Consider the following 16,836-nt stretch of genomic DNA (forward strand, 5'->3'; position numbering starts at 1 on the left):
ACGCATCACAACAGAGAACACAGCCTGAATTATTTTATCAGTGAGATTAAGTATTATTTGGGGTTTACGTCAATTAATTTCTTAGACTTGTGTGCATGTGTGTGTGTTTTCTCTTCTGCAGTGAGGAGATGCAGGCACGGTGCTGGGACAATCTGGGGAGTTCAGCCTTTGCTGCTGAGAAGCAAGGGATAGCAATGGCATGGTAGCTCAAAGCGAGGACTCAGCCTTCCTATGACAGTATTTTTTTTTTCATTCCCTTTTGGGTCTTGAGAAGACCTGCCTAGAGCTCAAGGGGGCTTTAAAAGAGGCAAACAACAGTTTCTTGACTGGGAGGATGTATGGAAAACTGGGACAAGGATATAAAAAATTTTTCTAGGAAAGCTGGATCTGAGTGGGGGGTTTGATTCCCTCTCTGGTGAAGCAGAGGAAGACCAAACCGGTGCCCTAGTGCCAGTGATAAGACAGCAGCTCTTTGTCCCCAGAAAGGAGAGATGGGCACTGCAGGGCCCATGAGATCCTGCTCTCTCACCCTGCCACCACCCAGCAAGAGGGGTTTTCTCCCCAGGTTAACTGATGCCTGAGAGGGTCTTTACAGACCTCCCAGGTACAACATATGCCTGGGTTATGACAGAGGCACCATGTTTCCTGCCAAACATGCTCAACAGCCCTCTTTATCATCTGTCCCAAGCAAGCAAAGACTAGATAGATGGACAGATACAGTGCAGGTAGAGAATAAGAGGACTTGGTGTTCAAGAGGCATTCAGAGACTCTCATGATGGATATCCCAACAGACAGAAGAATAGAAAGCCTGGAAAGATCAGAAGCCTGCCCTCCTAAATCCAGTACAAACCCTCTTCACGTTCCCACTAGCTCTGTACCACTCGAACCCCGACCATGCGGAGGAAATGGTTAAAGGAAAGGCTCACGCCCTGGGCAAGCCAAGCAGGAGGCAATTGCTGTTTAGACAGGGCAGTCACATATGCCTGAGAGCTCACCTGTCTTCTACACCAAAACACTTGTTTTTTGAGTTTCTTGCTGCTGCTGAGTACTCAGCTATGAAAACCAGAGACAGCGCTCTATCCAGCAGGTTCATGCTTCCACCTAACCAAGGAGGCCTCTGTTTCGGAGGCGTCAGCTCTTGAAGACAAGGGACAATTCCACATCCCAAACTCAGACATTCCTGAGCTCAGAGATGTCAATGAGGTTGCAGGTTGCTGCCAATATGCCACTGCTCCCAGCACTAAATATAACACCATGTGAACGTGACGAGACTAGGTATGGTGAGTCTGGGTGCTGCAGATGGCCATGCAGCAGCAATTGCATTGACACCATCCAACCCCTTCACAGCTCTCTCCATGTGAAAAGTGAATTACAGCTACTAGTGAGTTGAGTTAGGTTTGAGCCAGTAATCCAGACATGTAGAGTCTGCAGTAGCCACTAGCACAGCCAGTATCTATGGCCAGTGCTACCTACAGCCATCCACAGCATCGGCATCCATCTGCCCAGTATCCAGCAGCAAAGCTATCGCTCTCCTGCTCTAATGCAACCAGTGCTGTCATGAGGGATAACACTATCTGTCACTACAGCCACTAAGGTCCATTGTGAAAGCCATCAGCATCTGCTAGCAATGCTCTCAGCACCCCTCCTGGGTGCACAAGTATCCACCACTTGTGCCCAGCACCTCTCTGACCACCAGCAGCTACCTGCGCTGGAAGTACCTATTCCGTACTGCCATCACCCATCATGTCTGGGTCTGTCACCAGCGCTCTCATGGTATCCCAGAGAGGATATCTAGGAACGGTGCCCACCCTGGGACCCCTGGGCACAGAGTGACTCCGATGGGTGGGAGGAGCAGTGCCTGGGCTCCAGGCCTCCACTCGCCCAGCAGATTTCTCAAAATAAAAAATGCCATTGAAGCTCTGGAGGAAGAAACATTTTTGTCTATAATACTGCTTTTGTCTTTCCATGTTACTGTTGCACTGAGAAAGCAGCACTATAATTACCTTTAATTAATATCAGCATCAACGCCCCAAGGAAATGCAAATGAACAATTGTGCCACCAGCACAATTACATTACGTTAACTACCAGCAATCCACCTCCATCATCCCCCTCTTTCTCCCATTCTCAGGAGCAGCTCTCTCACGTCATGGCTGCTGCTGCGTGGAAGAGGTGGGATTGGAGATGACGTGTGGAAGGACACACACTGCCATGAGAGGTGGTGTAACCTCAGGCTAGTGGATTGCAGTCCAAGGGGAACGGTGGGGTGCCGGGGGCAAGCTGGGGTCTCTGAGCTTCCAGGCAATGAAGGCACAGGATGCTGGAGGAAGCTGCTAATGGTCCTTCCAGGGTGGTCTGCATGCTCCCATGCTGTTGTTTGCTCAGGGCTGTCCTGCTGATGAACTGATGTCCATTCCCTGTGTGATTCAAGACACTTTTTTGTGACCTAGGGCCTCAGATGTTCTGCAGCCAAACCCCCCTGGAGAATCAGCTCATGATTATTGTTCCTCTGAGCTTTTGTCTAGGAGAGGAGGGTCACAACCTGCTCTTCTGTAACCCATGTGGTTCTGTTGGACTTGAAGTGTGGCTGGAGAAGACCTTGAAGAAACTGATCTGGCGTTCATGATCCCTGGTATTGCCACCTCAGAGATGACTGCAGCTAAATGACAGGAAGAGGCAACTCTGAGTAAAGGATCCTATCGCCTGCTGGGGTCTCTGGATGAAGTTGATGAGGGTCTCAGTCATGGCTGACAGTGGAAAGCACAACGGGCTTGCACGGCAGCACGAAAGGAATGGCAGGATGGTCTTTCCCTTCCAGCCAGCCACTCCTGGGGCCACACTGGTGTGGCCATAACCTAGGCAGTGCAAGACAAGCAAAGCACTCGTGGTAGGTGCTCCTGGGAAGGTGCAGATGGTGCTGGGATTTAATTTTAGGGAAAATACCATGAAATGTTACAGGCTTAAAAAGCAGCATTTTGGGCTGGGTCTGTGTGAGAAAGGGAGGTCCCTTCCTGGCCGGTGCCTCACCTCCCGCTGCAGGGACTTTCTGCTTCTCTTCCAAACTTGAAAGAGCCTCAGCAAACTGCCTGTGTCTGCTTCTTGTTAAACCTGAGAAGAAATGAAGACCTCATGTCAGGGAACCAGCAAGGTGACCTGCCTGTGCTTCTCTATTTCACAGCCGGCCCCATGTCACATCCGGAATACGGGAGAAAGGCTGTGAGCCCGAGTGAAGATCCTGCGAGCACAGCAGGGATGTCTGCAGGGATGGAGGGGATGAGCAGGTCCAGCACAGGGGCAGTAAGAAATGGGTGAGGAGCACGGCCAGGCACGCAGGCTCCCGGGGATGGCAAGCGCTATTGAAAATGCAGTGCTCCCCTCCTCCTCCTCTCATCCCTAACTTGAGTTCCTTCTAATACTTAGATTTAGAGACTGTAAGTTCAGGTACAGTCATTACAAACCTCTGGCCTGCTCTCCTTTGTGAAATAGGCCATAGCATAATTCTGTGCAAATCCAGCAACAGAAATAATGAAAATAAATATATGTGTGGTCTTGTACCTCTAATCCCATAACCATTTCTCTGGATAAAACAAATACATTGAGCTCCTTTGGGTCTCCCAGAAAGAATTAAATTTCATATGAAGCATGCTTGGGGCCTGATTTGAGTGCTATCATTGCCTCACATTCAAGAAAGGAAAAAAGGATGCTGTGGAGAGAGTGGAGAGCACAGATGAGATACGGCTGTTCCTAAGTGAAGAGATTTGTATTAAGATTCTTCTGAAGGAGGTATGAGTGGAAAAATACGTGTGTGAAAGCACCAGAGGAAACAATCGAGCAAAGTGGGAAGAATGGCAAAATCTGTCTGAACCTTGAGGAACGTGTTCCTCTCTCTGAGCTCAGAAGGCTGGTGCTCTGCAAAGGTCCCCGCAGAGATGACTTGTCAGCAGAAGAGTTCGGGTCATGGGAGGAGGGAAACAAGGTTACAGCACATTGCATGTGCTGTTCCTCTTCCTGCTCTCCCAACAGGTAGGCACCCCGAACACAAAGACAACACACACTAATCTTGCCTAAGATTTATGGAAGTCGAAATAAGCAAGAGGCTGAGGCAAACGATCCACCCATCGTGACCATTGACTCCTAGATGGTGTAAAAGACCAATCCCGAACCCACATCATTGTCACTTAAGAGGAACTTCAGACATAGAGTGGGGATCTGACAGCAGCGCTCCTTTTCTTTAATTTTGTACACAGGTGAACCTGGCAAGACCTCCTGGACATAAGCCTTGGAGCTTGTGAGTATATGAAGGAGAAATGTTGTTTCATTAATTTACTAAATAAACACACACACAACTAGGGTCTGCTCTACCTGACTAGAGATTGAAGCATGGCCAGGCCAGCAGCACTGGAGAGAAGAGGAGGGGACATAATTCCTTGCGGGTGGAGGTTACCAATTCTTAGCACGGGAACAGCATCTCTGAGGTTCCAGTGGAGGAATGGGAGACAGAGCTGGGTGGAGCAGAACTGAGCCTCTCTGGTCCAGGCAGTGAGATAATCACACCCACAGTGACACCCAGCAGGGAAGATGGATGCTCTTACTCAGGGATCCCGCTGACCAGTGGGGTGGCACGTTCCCTCTCCAGGGCCCAGATACACCGGGTGTTCACGAGGCTGGTTAGCCTGTAATCGCTGAGGAGGGATTCGTTAATCCACACTAACGATGCACCTCACAGGCAAGAGCTGCTGGGCGTGCAGAGTGCAGTGGTGGGGCAGGGCATGCTGGAGCATCTGCGTGCCTCTGCAGGAAGGGTCCTACAGCAGTGCCCAGCTGGCAGTGTGAGGGTGTGAGCTGGCAGGGTCTGGTGTGGTGCAGTGGTCCAGGAGATGCTATTCATGATGGAAGACCTTCCTCTGAGGGCACGGGGAGCAAGGAGGGTGTGGGACAGACCCAGTAGAATATGAAACACTGAAGGAGAAGCCCAGACTGGTCAAGGTTGGAAGGGACCTCTGGAGATCATCTAGTCCAGCCCCCTGCCAAAGCAGGATCACCCAGAGCAGGTCGCACAGGATCATGTCCAGGCAGGTTTGGAATCCCTCCAGAGAAGGAGACTCCACAACCTCTCTGGGCAGCCTGTCCCAGTGCTTGGTCACCCTCAGAGGGAAGAAGTTTTTCCTCATGTTCAGATGGAACTTCCCGTGTTCCAGTTTGTGCCCGTTGCCCCTTGTCCTGTCACTGGGCACCACTGAGAAGGGTCTGGCCCCTTCCTCTAGACACCCACCCTTTAGATATTGATAAGCGTTGATCAGATCCCCTCTCAGGCTTCTCTTCTCCAGGCTAACCAGCCCCAGCTCTCTCAGCCTTTCCTCACACAAGAGATGCTCCAGGCCCCTCACCATCCTTGCAGCTCTCCGATGGACTCTCTCCAGTAGTTCCCTGTCTGTCTTGAACTGGGGAGCCCAGCACTGGACACACAACTCCAGATGTGGCCTCACCAGGGCAGGGCAGAGAGGGAGGAGAACCTCCTTCGACCTGCTGGCCACGCTCTTCTCAATGCACCCCAGGACACCATTGGCCTTCTTGGCCATGAGGGCACACTGCTGGTCATGGAGAGCTGCTTGTCCACCAGGACTGCCAGGTCCTTCTCTGCAGCGCTGCTTCCCAGCAGGTCACCCCCACCCTGTACTGGTGCCTGGGGTTATTCCTCCCTGGGTGCAGGACCCTACACTTGCCCTTGTTGAACTTCATTTGGTTCCTCTCCGCCCAATTCTCTAGTCTGTCCGGATCAAGTAGAGAAGGGCAAGTAGGAGGGACTGAGGACCCTTCATTAGTGTGACATCATGATGTTGAGAATAAAATTGGTCCAGACAGCAAGGGACTTGAAGAGAAGAAATTCTTTAATTGCCTTCACAACAATGCCAGGGAGCCTGGATAATACACTCTGCTCACGTATGGACACGAATTTGACCTAGTTGTGCTCCCGAAATCTGGCTAGGAGCGTCACGTAATTGGAGTGTTAAAATCAGCAAATGTTAAAATCAACACCTTTAGGGAGGAATGAGGGCGCAAAAAGGAACATTGAATGTCACAGTGGGCAAGGTCAGCTTCTTGAGTAATATCTACCTGTAAAGCTTAAAGATCTGTGTCCTAGCAGAGGAAGCAGAAGATGGAGAACGTATGGGGCCTTCCACAACCCCCCAGCTCATCCTGGTGAGCCTGACAGCCTGCTCTGCAAGCATCTTTGTGATATGCATGGAAAAGGGATGGCCTTGTTATGAGAAACTTAACTGGAGAGACTTGTGCTGAGAACTGTATCCTAGTACAACCCCAAGATGGACTTGAGGGATACATGGATAAACAGCTGGACACAAGACATCTGTACAAAATGATGATCAAAATAAGACTCTGCCTCTCAGTGAAGGGCACTGCAGTAGAAGCAGGGTCTGTGTGTGGCATGGACAATATCTTACTAGAAAAGAGGGTCCTACTCTGGCAGCTTGATATCTGGGAGGGTGTTGATAAACCGGAGATGGTTTGGAGAAAAGCCACAAGGACTGCATGATGTGGCTCACACCAAGACACACTGGGAACACAAGGAACTTAACTGCAGACCACCAGTCCTTAACAGGCTGGCAGCAGAGGGCTCTTCAGTGCTGCAGCCAGGACCCCGTGTGCATCCAGGGGCAGGCAGCTGAAGATAGTTCAGTCTCGACCACAAGCGAAGAAAGGTTTTATTTTTAACAAACAAGAGCAATCGGCCATTAAAAGGACTATGCTCCGCTGAGCGTAGCAGTGCATTCTCCATCATGGCCAAAAGTTCAGGTTACCTGGGAGGCTTTTCCCAAGATGTTTAGTTCTAACACAGTTCTGAGACCTGAAGGATAAACAAATTCAGGGATTTCTTCCTTGGTTGCTATTACCTTTCCAAAAGTGACTGTACTTCTGGTTTGGAGCACTGTGATAAATGGGACGCTTGCACATGTTCAGGGCACCCTGATTTCATGCTTACATCTTCCAGGGGACAGACCAGATCTATGGCATTTTTCTCCTTAAAAATAGCACTGGGAGTACCACAGACACAGAACAGCACCAGATGGACGAGTCATCCCGGTACTGCCATCCCATGGACAGGAGGGGGCAAATGCCAGACCCTATTGGGCCAGGTAAGGCAGTGGGGAACTCCCCTGCTCTGCCATCATTACTGGTGATGCTCTGGCACCTGGACATCACCTCTTCCAAGGAAACTCCACCTTCCTTCCAAGGAAACTCCACCTTCCTTCCAAGGTACCACCTGACTGACCTAGAAGGAAGGTGTGGACACTGCCAGCACTAACACCAGGCGTGCAGGGGAAACTAATAGCTGCCTCCAGCCTCCTGCTGATGGAGCAGGCATCTGCAGTGGCTGCTCACCAGTGCAGCAGGACCAGGCTTGTGCCAGGGCAGAGGGGATGAGGTGAAACCCGTCTGGGGGCTTAGGGCACCACAGGCTTGTTGGCTACAGCCCAAGCCTAGGCAGGACATGGGCTGCAGTGGTGTCTGTGCAGCTGGAAGAGGTTTTCCAAGAAGGTTATGCATGACTGAAAAAGGACGGAGGCACATTGACCCAAAGCCAAAGACGAGCAGATTCCCCTGTGCCTACAGCTGCACTTAGACATGGATTGGCGCACGCTCACGGTCTCTGCTGGCTCTTACTTTAACCTTCGGCTGATCATGTAGAGCCGGAGGACACGGGGTTTGATTGCACAGGTGGGATAGCCAGCCAGAGCTGAAATGTGGCTACAGACTAAAGAGGAGGCCAGAGCAGCTGGCTTGTAGCCACCTCCTCTGCTGCCCAGCCAGTTCCCAGCTGTGGCTCCGCAGTGTCTGTTCTCACCGCTCTCCTCACCCAGGGAACCCAGGGGCCTCTTCCCAGGTGGGGGCTGAAGGGGTTTCCTGCTGCAAAGTGCCCATGTGCTGACCACACTCACTGACATCCATGGGAAGAAGACCTACTTTCCCATGGCAGAGAAGACCTGAACGATCTGTCCTTGCCACTGCTCCTTGCTCCCTCCCTGGGACACTGCGTGTCTGCACAGGCTAACGAGATAAAGAGCAGCATCTCTGTCTGGGGCTGAACACCACCTGATACGGCCACTCACAATCTCAGCAAAAAAATTCCTAAACCAGGTCTGCCACACAACCACTCGTGTCAGAAAGCCCCACGCTTGGCATAGCTCCCACTGAGGAGCCCTTAGCCGTGTCCCTTCACCAGCTCTGGTGACCCACTGTGCGATTGAGTACTCCAGCAAAGCTCTGGCATGACATCTGGGATGATCTGCATCACCTAACTGGGTGCCACGTAGGCAGAAACACTTGGACCTTCCTGGGGCAGGTCTCTGCTCTGAGCTTCTTACCTGAGCCCTGCTCTGACGTGGCCACCGGCTGCATCTTTGCAAGGGATGGAAAAGATGAAGCACATTGAGAAGCTGTCTGTGGCAAACCCAAGTAAGGGCAGACCACGCTGGTGGTAAATGAGAGGGGGCAAGCGCGTGTGCGTACACCCCTCTGCCTATGGTGCTGCTCGGGTCGCGCGGCTGGGAGGGGGTCGTGCTGTGTTTGGCCAGCCTGGCCCGCAGCGCCGGCTGTTTTGCGGTGTGCTGCGCTGCGCTGCCTGCTGTCATACCGGCAGCCTCTGACCGGCACCGCCTCGCAGCGGATCAATTTGCTGCAGCTCGTCGGGATGCGCTGGGCTGGTGGCTGTGGGTTTGTGCTGGAGGACAGGATGTGCTACGCCGATCAGGGCTGCTTCACGCGCCCGCCACTGCTGAGCAGCAGTGTCCTCTCTGTGGTATGGAGGATGCTGTTGCTCTGATAGCAAGAAGAGCTCTGCAGGTGCCTCCCTTTAACAAGATGAGTAATTCCCTTTCAGTCCTTTAATCAGTCACTTTTAATTAGTGTGCCAATTGTTTTTTCCTTAGCAAACGGCTCTTTCAAGAAGGGTTTTTGCTGCATCTGCTAGGTTGGGAAAACACTGTTCCCAGAAAGGACTGTGTCTTAGTGCTTCGCCAGGAGGTTCCTCCCATGGAGGCTGTAGGACTGGGCTCATGTGTGGGGCATGGCATGGGTCCTGCTCATCCCTGGCCCACACCAGTGATGACCACCCAGCAGGGAAACCACTTGCTGCTCTCAGACTTTTGGGTGGCTGTAAAATAGGTGGTCACCCCAACCCAGGATGACTGTTTTCCTGACTCCAGTAGTGTTCAGCCACAACTGGCTGTTGCCTTGCTGAAGCTGTGCATGTTCTTGAACACTGAAATTGGAGATTTCCCCTTCATCGGTGGCTCCTGCCTGGCTTTGTAGGTCACTTCCCAGGCTGCCTGAGCTGGACAGTATGACTTTCACATGGCTCTGAGCAGCATGCAGAGGTAATGGAGAAGATCACAAGCGCAAGGAGGGATTATGTGCCTGCTGCTGGGATGGAGGCATTCCTGGAGATGACACATGCTGGTGGTAGCCTGGACATTGCATTTTCCAGAGGACCCAAAGACTGGCTTTCCCCTCTTGTAGGCAGAGACAGACTCCTTATCCACATCCCTTTCAGCCTTTTTTTTTTTTTTGTTTGCCCTCTTTTGAAACTTCCTTAGCTTTGTGCTTCTGGTATCTCATGGCAGCGAGTTCCACAGATGAATTTTGCTTGTGGAAAAAGGATCCCACCTTGATCACTTTCTGTGATGCATTGTCCTTGTGTTAGGGAGAAGAGTAACCAAAGCAGCAGTTCCCTGATCTCAGCCCCATGAGTCCCTCTTTATTTCTTCCCATGTGAATTTTTTGGGCCAGGACAAAATGCTGCTGCTCAGCCATGGGCCTGTGCAGCTGCCCTGGGCGAGATGGGCTGAGCACCCTCCCACACTGTGGGGCAGGACCAGCTGCACTCCTGCCTCGAGCACCGATACCCCCTCTGCCACCTACACGCTCTCTGAATGCTGCTGCACGGCGGGAAGTGATCGTCCATCAGCCCCTTGCAATAAAACCAGTGCTGCTCTCCTGGAAGTCACTAAATTCTCCAGCTACAGTTCCCTGCACACATCTATTAAGGTGGCTGTGTCACCTCTGCTCTGGCCTAATATCCTGCAACCTCTGCCCCTGGGGGAGCTATGGAACCGGGAAAGACGGTGCTCAGATACGAGGTCTGGTTCCAAGCACTATCAATGTGCTGAGTGAAGGGAATGACTCGTGCACTGCCAAATGCTGTGGGAGAGCCATTCACTTGCCACCTCCATCTCAGGCTACGCCAAAACCCTGTGTCCCAACACGTCCTGGCGGGTAGGCATTTTGAGGAACACAGAGGTGTAGGATCCAGCCTGCAGCAAGAGAGGGTATAATGCAACCTAGGTAAAGGTACAGAAAAAAAAAAATTGGAGTGGCAGTGAGATATATGTTCCCTGGATGGGGAGAACACATGAGTTTGTGGTCAGTGTGGTACCACTGCTTGGTGTGAGAATTAGACATAAGAGGTTAAAACCAGCAGTGCCCGCCTATCTCTTGTGCAAACGTTGCGGATGGAGATCCGCAAGGTCGGCAGGAGAAGCAGCAGCAGGAGGGAGTCTTATGGCGGCAGGACGATCCTGTTTTGGCTAAAGAATGCGGAATGAGCAGATAAACAGTTTCTACACAGAATCTTGAAGGCCACAATGCCCAGAGTGAGACCTTTTATGTAATTATCCATGAAATGAATATTAAAGTTAACACCCTTGAATATGATAATGAGCTTAAAGAAGTACATGCTAAACATATACGACTATAGTACTTGACTCTCCACCCAAATCATGTGAAACATCATCCCAGGGAGGGGAACAGCCGAGGTTGGGGTATAAAAGACATTGAGGAAAATACCCCCAGGGGAGAGCAGAGATTGCAGACCCCGAGGAGGCAGCCGACGGGCTGTGCTCCTTCTCTTCCACCCAAGATAGCGTTGCCTTCTTGGTAAGCAATTGCACCTTCAACTTTTTGGTGAGAATACCCAGGATAATATTTGCTAGCACTATCATCATATATTAGCGCTACTGCAGTGAGTGTATTTATCAATGGCGATTCTGAACTTTTTATATCCTTTACCTTAATAAATTGCCTATCTGTTTCAACTTCGCAAAACTGTCTCAGTCAAAGTCCTTTGGGGGCTCTGACAGGCAAACATTGACTCTGATATGTGGCTATATATAACCCTTTAGACGTAAACTGTTGACCAAGTCTGGGACTAAGACTAGACCCAGCCGCACCTAGGCTCCTCTCTGAGAAGGAGTTTAGAGAGCAAGGGGGTGCTTTCTGAACCTCGGGACTCTACGGGAGGGCCTCCCTCGGCCACATGTCAGGCTCTCACCCTTTTACGCGACACTTGGCATAGGGTTTATGGTAGGGTAGGGCCAAGTCTTGTCCTGTCAAAAAGAAGGTGTTGAGTTGGGGACATAGTGATGAAGGACATCTCATGTCCCAGGCCATGCTCCTTTGCCGTGCCCTGGGTGCCTGGGGTGGGGGCATGGATCAGGCAGCTTAGGGACCGGGCAGCGGCCAGCGGAAGAGAAAACTGCTCTGGATGAGGCTGTTTTCTCTGTTTCCTGGCGGCTCTGCTGTGATCCTGCACAAGTGGTGCGATGTGGCACAACCAGGCACTTGGCGCAAACCTCTGTGCCGTGGACTCCACATGCCTGTGCCAGGCGTGGGATGAGGCTCCAGCCCTGGTCTTCATAGCTTGGGCACAGCTGAGTTGGGTTCGAGGTCCACCTCGCATACAGCCTCTTTGGAGGAGCACGTGGGACAGGTCCTTCCCTTCTCTGCTGAGTGCCACCTCGTCCACAGGAGCTTTGAGAAGGGAAGGTCACACTGCAGAGGGTACAGCTCTCAGAGACCAGCGTGGGGGAGCTGCACACACACAAATTTTTCAGTTTCTGGCTAAACTTAGGAAAGGATTGGTTTCAGGCCTTCCTGCAATTAAATTTTTTGTTTGGTTTTTCCCAAAGACTCGGTGGAAATGTTCTGGGATCAGCATGACCATTTTTTTGGGGTCTATAATAAAATACTTTTTTTGGTTGGTTTGGGTTTTTTAAACTTTTTTTGTAAAATATCATTCTTTCTTTAAAACATATCAAAACAGCATTTTCAGATTAAAAATTGAAATGTTTTTGCTTAGCAGGGACCAAAATAGAAATGGAGGCTCCAAAAATTCCCCTCTTGTTCACCTGAGGTTTTGAGCCCCCCCCAAGCACATATCTACCCCAAAGATTGTGTGGTCCCTCTCACAGAGACACAGTGGTGTCCTCAGCTGTAGAGGCTTGTCCACTCCACGGTTTAAGAGCAGGTATTTCCGCGGTGCTTTGGACACAATCCCAGAATCCCAGACTGGTTTGGGTGGGAAGGGACCTCACAGCCCATCTAGCCATGGGCAGGGACACCCTCCACCAGCCCAGGTTGCCCAAAGCCCCATCCAACCTGGCCTTGAACACTGCCAGGGAGCCAGGGGCAGCCACAGCTTCTCTGGGCAACCTGTGCCAGGGCCTCAGCACCCTCACAGGGAAGAATTTCTGCCTCACATCTCATCTCCATCTCCCCTCCTGCAGCTTCAGGCCATTCCCCTTGGCCTGTCACTCCCCGCTCTTGTCACCAGCCCCTCTCCAGCTTTCCTGGAGCCCCTGCAGGGACTGGAAGGGGCTCTAGGGTCTCCCTGCAGCCTTCTCTTCTCCAGGCTGAACAAGCCCAACTCTCTCAGCCTGTCTCCATGGCAGAGGTGCTCCAGCCCTCGGATCATCTCCGTGGCCTCCTCTGGACTCGCTCCAACAGCTCCATGTCCTCCTTGTCCTGGGGACCCCCAAGCTGGAAGCAGTAACACACAAGCTGTGTGCTTGGGCACTTGGAGGCTGTAGATCATTCAGCCCCAGATTCAATGCTAATATCCAGGTGCTCCCTCCCCACGTCCTCTCCATGTCATTGAACTCCTCCTGAGATCATCCAACATCCATATTCAACAACCAGCTATTGGGGCAGACGCTGCCAGCCCTGAACCAGAAGTTTTGCTTTCATTTTCATTTGAGTAATGAAGATGTGCAAACCTCAGCCTACACGTCCTTCGGGTGAGCTTTTCCCTCTCCCTCGGAGGACCGTGTCCCTTGCTCCCCTCCCCAGCAAGGGGAAGCTCTGTCTCCCTGAGGGGGCCCCAGCCACTTTCCTTTTCCTGGCCTGGGGTGGGATGTCCAGGCTGGCCCAGCTTCCCGTGAGTCACCAGCAAATCTCAGCTTCCTTCTGCAGGGCCCTGGAACCAGAGCCCTAATTACAGGGCAAGACTAGCGGAAACAAGCTTATTATTTACAAGGCTAATGAAAATTAATCATGCCTCCCCCTCCCTTTCTTGTGGGAACAGTCATGTTAAAGAAAGCAGATTATAAAAGCATTATGGGGCAACTGCTGTGCTGGTTTTTGGCACTAACCACGAGATTGTGCGTGGGCTGTGGGCTTTGTTTGCAGGTCACCTGAAACTCAGGGGTTAAGACAAATCTAAAAGTGAAGTGCGGCTTGTTCTCCCCCTGCCCATGCAGACCTCCCCTCTGCTGCTGGCCAAGGCTGCTGGCTCAGACGGGGAGCAGATGGAGCCTGTAGCCCCAGCGCTGAGCCACACAGGCTGTAAAGCCCTTGGGTGCTTTTCCAGGCAGCTGCTGCTTCTCCCCAAGCCTGGACACCTTTGGCATCATCTGTCTTCTTGCAAACAAGGAGTGGTGTGGGGCGTGGGGCTGGTCCCACCCCAGGGACTCAGTCTGCCCAGCCCAGGAGACAGGGAACTCCCCAGGGTGGCCCAGCAGAGCCCAGTTAGCCCCATGCAGGTGAGCACGACTCAAGAGTCCAGTGGCTCCACGCTCCAGCCTGCTGCACAATGCATGGTTGGACACTAAGACGGTGTGCAAAGCCAGATGGAGGGAAACATGTCAAGGAGTAGTTCATGTTGCACAGGTGTGGAAAACCAGAGCATCCTGTGCCAACTGGAGCCACTGGTTCTGGAGTGAGTGCTGCTGCCTCTTCTGCAGAATCCTATTAAGTGCAAAAACCATCACCCTCACTCCAGCCATGACCATCACTCAGGGGAAACTGAGGCATAGGTAGGGAAGGTCAATCATGGAGACAGGGAGAGACCTTCAGTCTTTTGAACTCTGCCTAGTGCCAGCTCCTGTGGTCCCCACTGTGAAAGAGCTCCCAGGGATGTAGTGTTGCCCCCTGTGCTGACCACATGCCCCCTCTTCCAGGCTTAAAGATTTCCACACCCATGAGCAGCCTCCCTCTCCCCGGGGCTGCACAGGCTGGGAGTTGGAGGAAGGCAAGGAAGGGGCACTGGGAGACCACCCCAGGCCACCCCCAGCCCGCTTCAGGGCTGATTGCCTGGATCAGGATCTGGGATGGAGGGAGAAGAGGACCAGGCTCCAGAGCCAGGCTAAAGGGATGCATCCTGCCAGGCCTGTCCGGGCCACCCCGCGGGAGCACTGCATGGAGGAGCCTACCCCATAGCTTCTGCAGGCTACCGCAATAATTACCTGTTGCTTTGGAGAAGCAACAGGAAATGAGCAGGAGGTCAATTTTCAATTTCCCAGATGTGTATAACCAGTTTCTAGCAGGCAGCCTGAAAATAAATCTCCATCAGTCTAGTTACCGCTTAATTAACATCACTAGCTACAACATGTATTCCCCAGCCCGGACAAAGCCGGAGCTCATCCACTATTGATGTACAGTGAGACAGAGCCAGGGCTGCGGCACGGCTGGTGGGAATTCTCTAGCCTGAAATTTCAGTCCTGCTGCCCAACATGCTGGACTTGTCCTGCTCAGGCAGGGAAGCGCTGCCTCAGCTTCCTTTGTATTGCTCTGGGACGGGGGTAGGGTAGCTGCTGTGATCTTTCCCAGAGCTGGCTGCTTTTGGGGATGGTTGGCATGGATGACCGAAAGAAATTTGGTGAAACAACTGGAGTTTGTTTCCCTTTTGCGTAATTTGGAATAAAGAAGAAAAGAGGGCCCTGTGGGTGAAACACTTTCCTATGCTACCACTCTGCACAAGAAAATATCATTCTTTCCATGAGGAAATTATGCTCAGTTTTCCATAAGAAAGTGTGGTTTTGGTAAATGAAGAGTGTTGGCTATTCCAGAGAGAGATTTTGGTAAAAATGACAATAAGCATCCTGGAACTGTCATGGAAAATGGCCACTGTGTCCCAAAGCAGTTTTACCAAGACCCAGCCACCAAATCGCAGCTACCAAAGCCCCACCGCCCGATGAGTATTGGCCAGCGAAGCAGGGCTGCAGCATGTGGGTGCTGGGGTCCGAGTGCCACAGTCCGCTGGTGCCAATGCGGTGGAGGTGCCGTCCCAGTCGTCCAGATTTGGGGCAGCTCCCGGCTGCCCAGCGCAGACCCGGGCTGCCCAGCACCAGCGCCGGGCTCGCAGGGGCGGCAGCCTGGGCAGCCCAAGCCACTCTGAGCACAGAGTCAGGAGACTCCCTCTCCTCAGCACGTGCACCTACGTGGTGTGCAGAAAATCAAGTGCTGTTCCTGCACGCGTCCTGTCCCCAGGCTGGTTTAGGGTCTGGGTGCAGCCGAGGTGGGGGAAGGAGGAGGCGGGGGTGGGAGCCCCAGCAACCCATGCGCAGTGGGGCTCAGCCGCAGCGCTGCCCAGCAGTTTCTGGAGCAGGTCACACTGTGAAGGGAGTATAAGCTTCACGCTGTCCTCCTGTGCTCAGGAAATGTCTGTCCCAGCAGTGCCCTCCACTCTTATTCCAGCCCTCCTTGCCACCGTATCAGACCCAAACCACCCCTTAGGAGTGGGAGCCCAGACAACAGCGTTGTCCTACATTTTGGGCATGTCTTATCTCTAGCTCCCGGGAAGGGGCTCACTTGGCAGAAATACCTTGGACCAGCTCTCCCAACGTTCCAGTCAAAAAGTATGGGGTCACGTCTCCCACTCAGCGCCTTGTTCTTGTCTCTGCTTGGTGGGTTTTATGAGAAAGGTAGGCTGAAAGCAAAACCAAACCTCTTGAGCTGGAGAGCCAAGGAAAGGAGTCAGGAGACCAGACTGACAGTAGAGCGGGGAGGCTGGGATGTGGAAACCCATCCCGGCTGGTGGGAAGACCCACAATGGCAGAGAGACATCTTGGATTCATGGTGGGACAAGAGTGGCCTGTTCCCTGATGGGAAGGACAGCGGGAGGTTCCCTTGGTTTGGGGAGAATGAGAACCACTTGGGGCCTTGCACCAGCCTGTCTACAGTAAGGCATGGACCCCTTGGCTGCCTGAGGAATGTCAAATGCCCTTCTGACCCAAGTCACCTGGGGAGGGGTCGCCTCCCCTCCTGTATCCAAAGGGTAGATGTCTCCACTGAACTGGTTGGTAGCAAATTTGCTGGCAGGCAGTGAACGAGGCTCCGTATCAGTGGACAGTGCTGCAGTCCCCCTTCTCACCCCAGCTGGAGAGGTCCTGGGCACAGCTCACACCCAGTGAGCTAGCCTAAGCCGGTGGCAATCCCACAGGGCTATGACATGCAGCTGCGTGCCCGGTCCCCACCGGAGCTGAACCCTGCTGCTTTCTTCAGCTGGCCACCTTCTCTCTGCTTTTTTATTTACTCCCCCTTGCTGGTTTCTGCTCACACGCTATCTCCTCACCCTGGTTTGCAAAGAGAGGTACCGCTATCCCCACCAGGTGACCCAGCGAAGGAAGAGCACGTCGGCTGTTAGCATTAGCCCAAGTGAAAAAAGGAAGGAGGCGAGATGAAAGAATCCATTTCTACTCCTATCATCATCCCGCTTGGCACTTATCTTCAAAGCACTGTACAAACATTAACTAATTAATCCTCCC

General features: G+C 52.4%; 1 protein-coding gene across 10 annotated transcripts in view; it reads right to left on the reverse strand.

The window, feature by feature from the left end:
* Positions 1 to 16,836, reverse strand: part of DLGAP4 (DLG associated protein 4) — a 178,535-nt gene that overhangs the window by 81,918 nt on the left and 79,781 nt on the right. The window lies entirely within an intron of this gene.

This window comes from Grus americana, chromosome 17 (genome assembly GCF_028858705.1).
Source record: "Grus americana isolate bGruAme1 chromosome 17, bGruAme1.mat, whole genome shotgun sequence".
Taxonomy (NCBI): Eukaryota; Metazoa; Chordata; class Aves; order Gruiformes; family Gruidae; genus Grus; species Grus americana.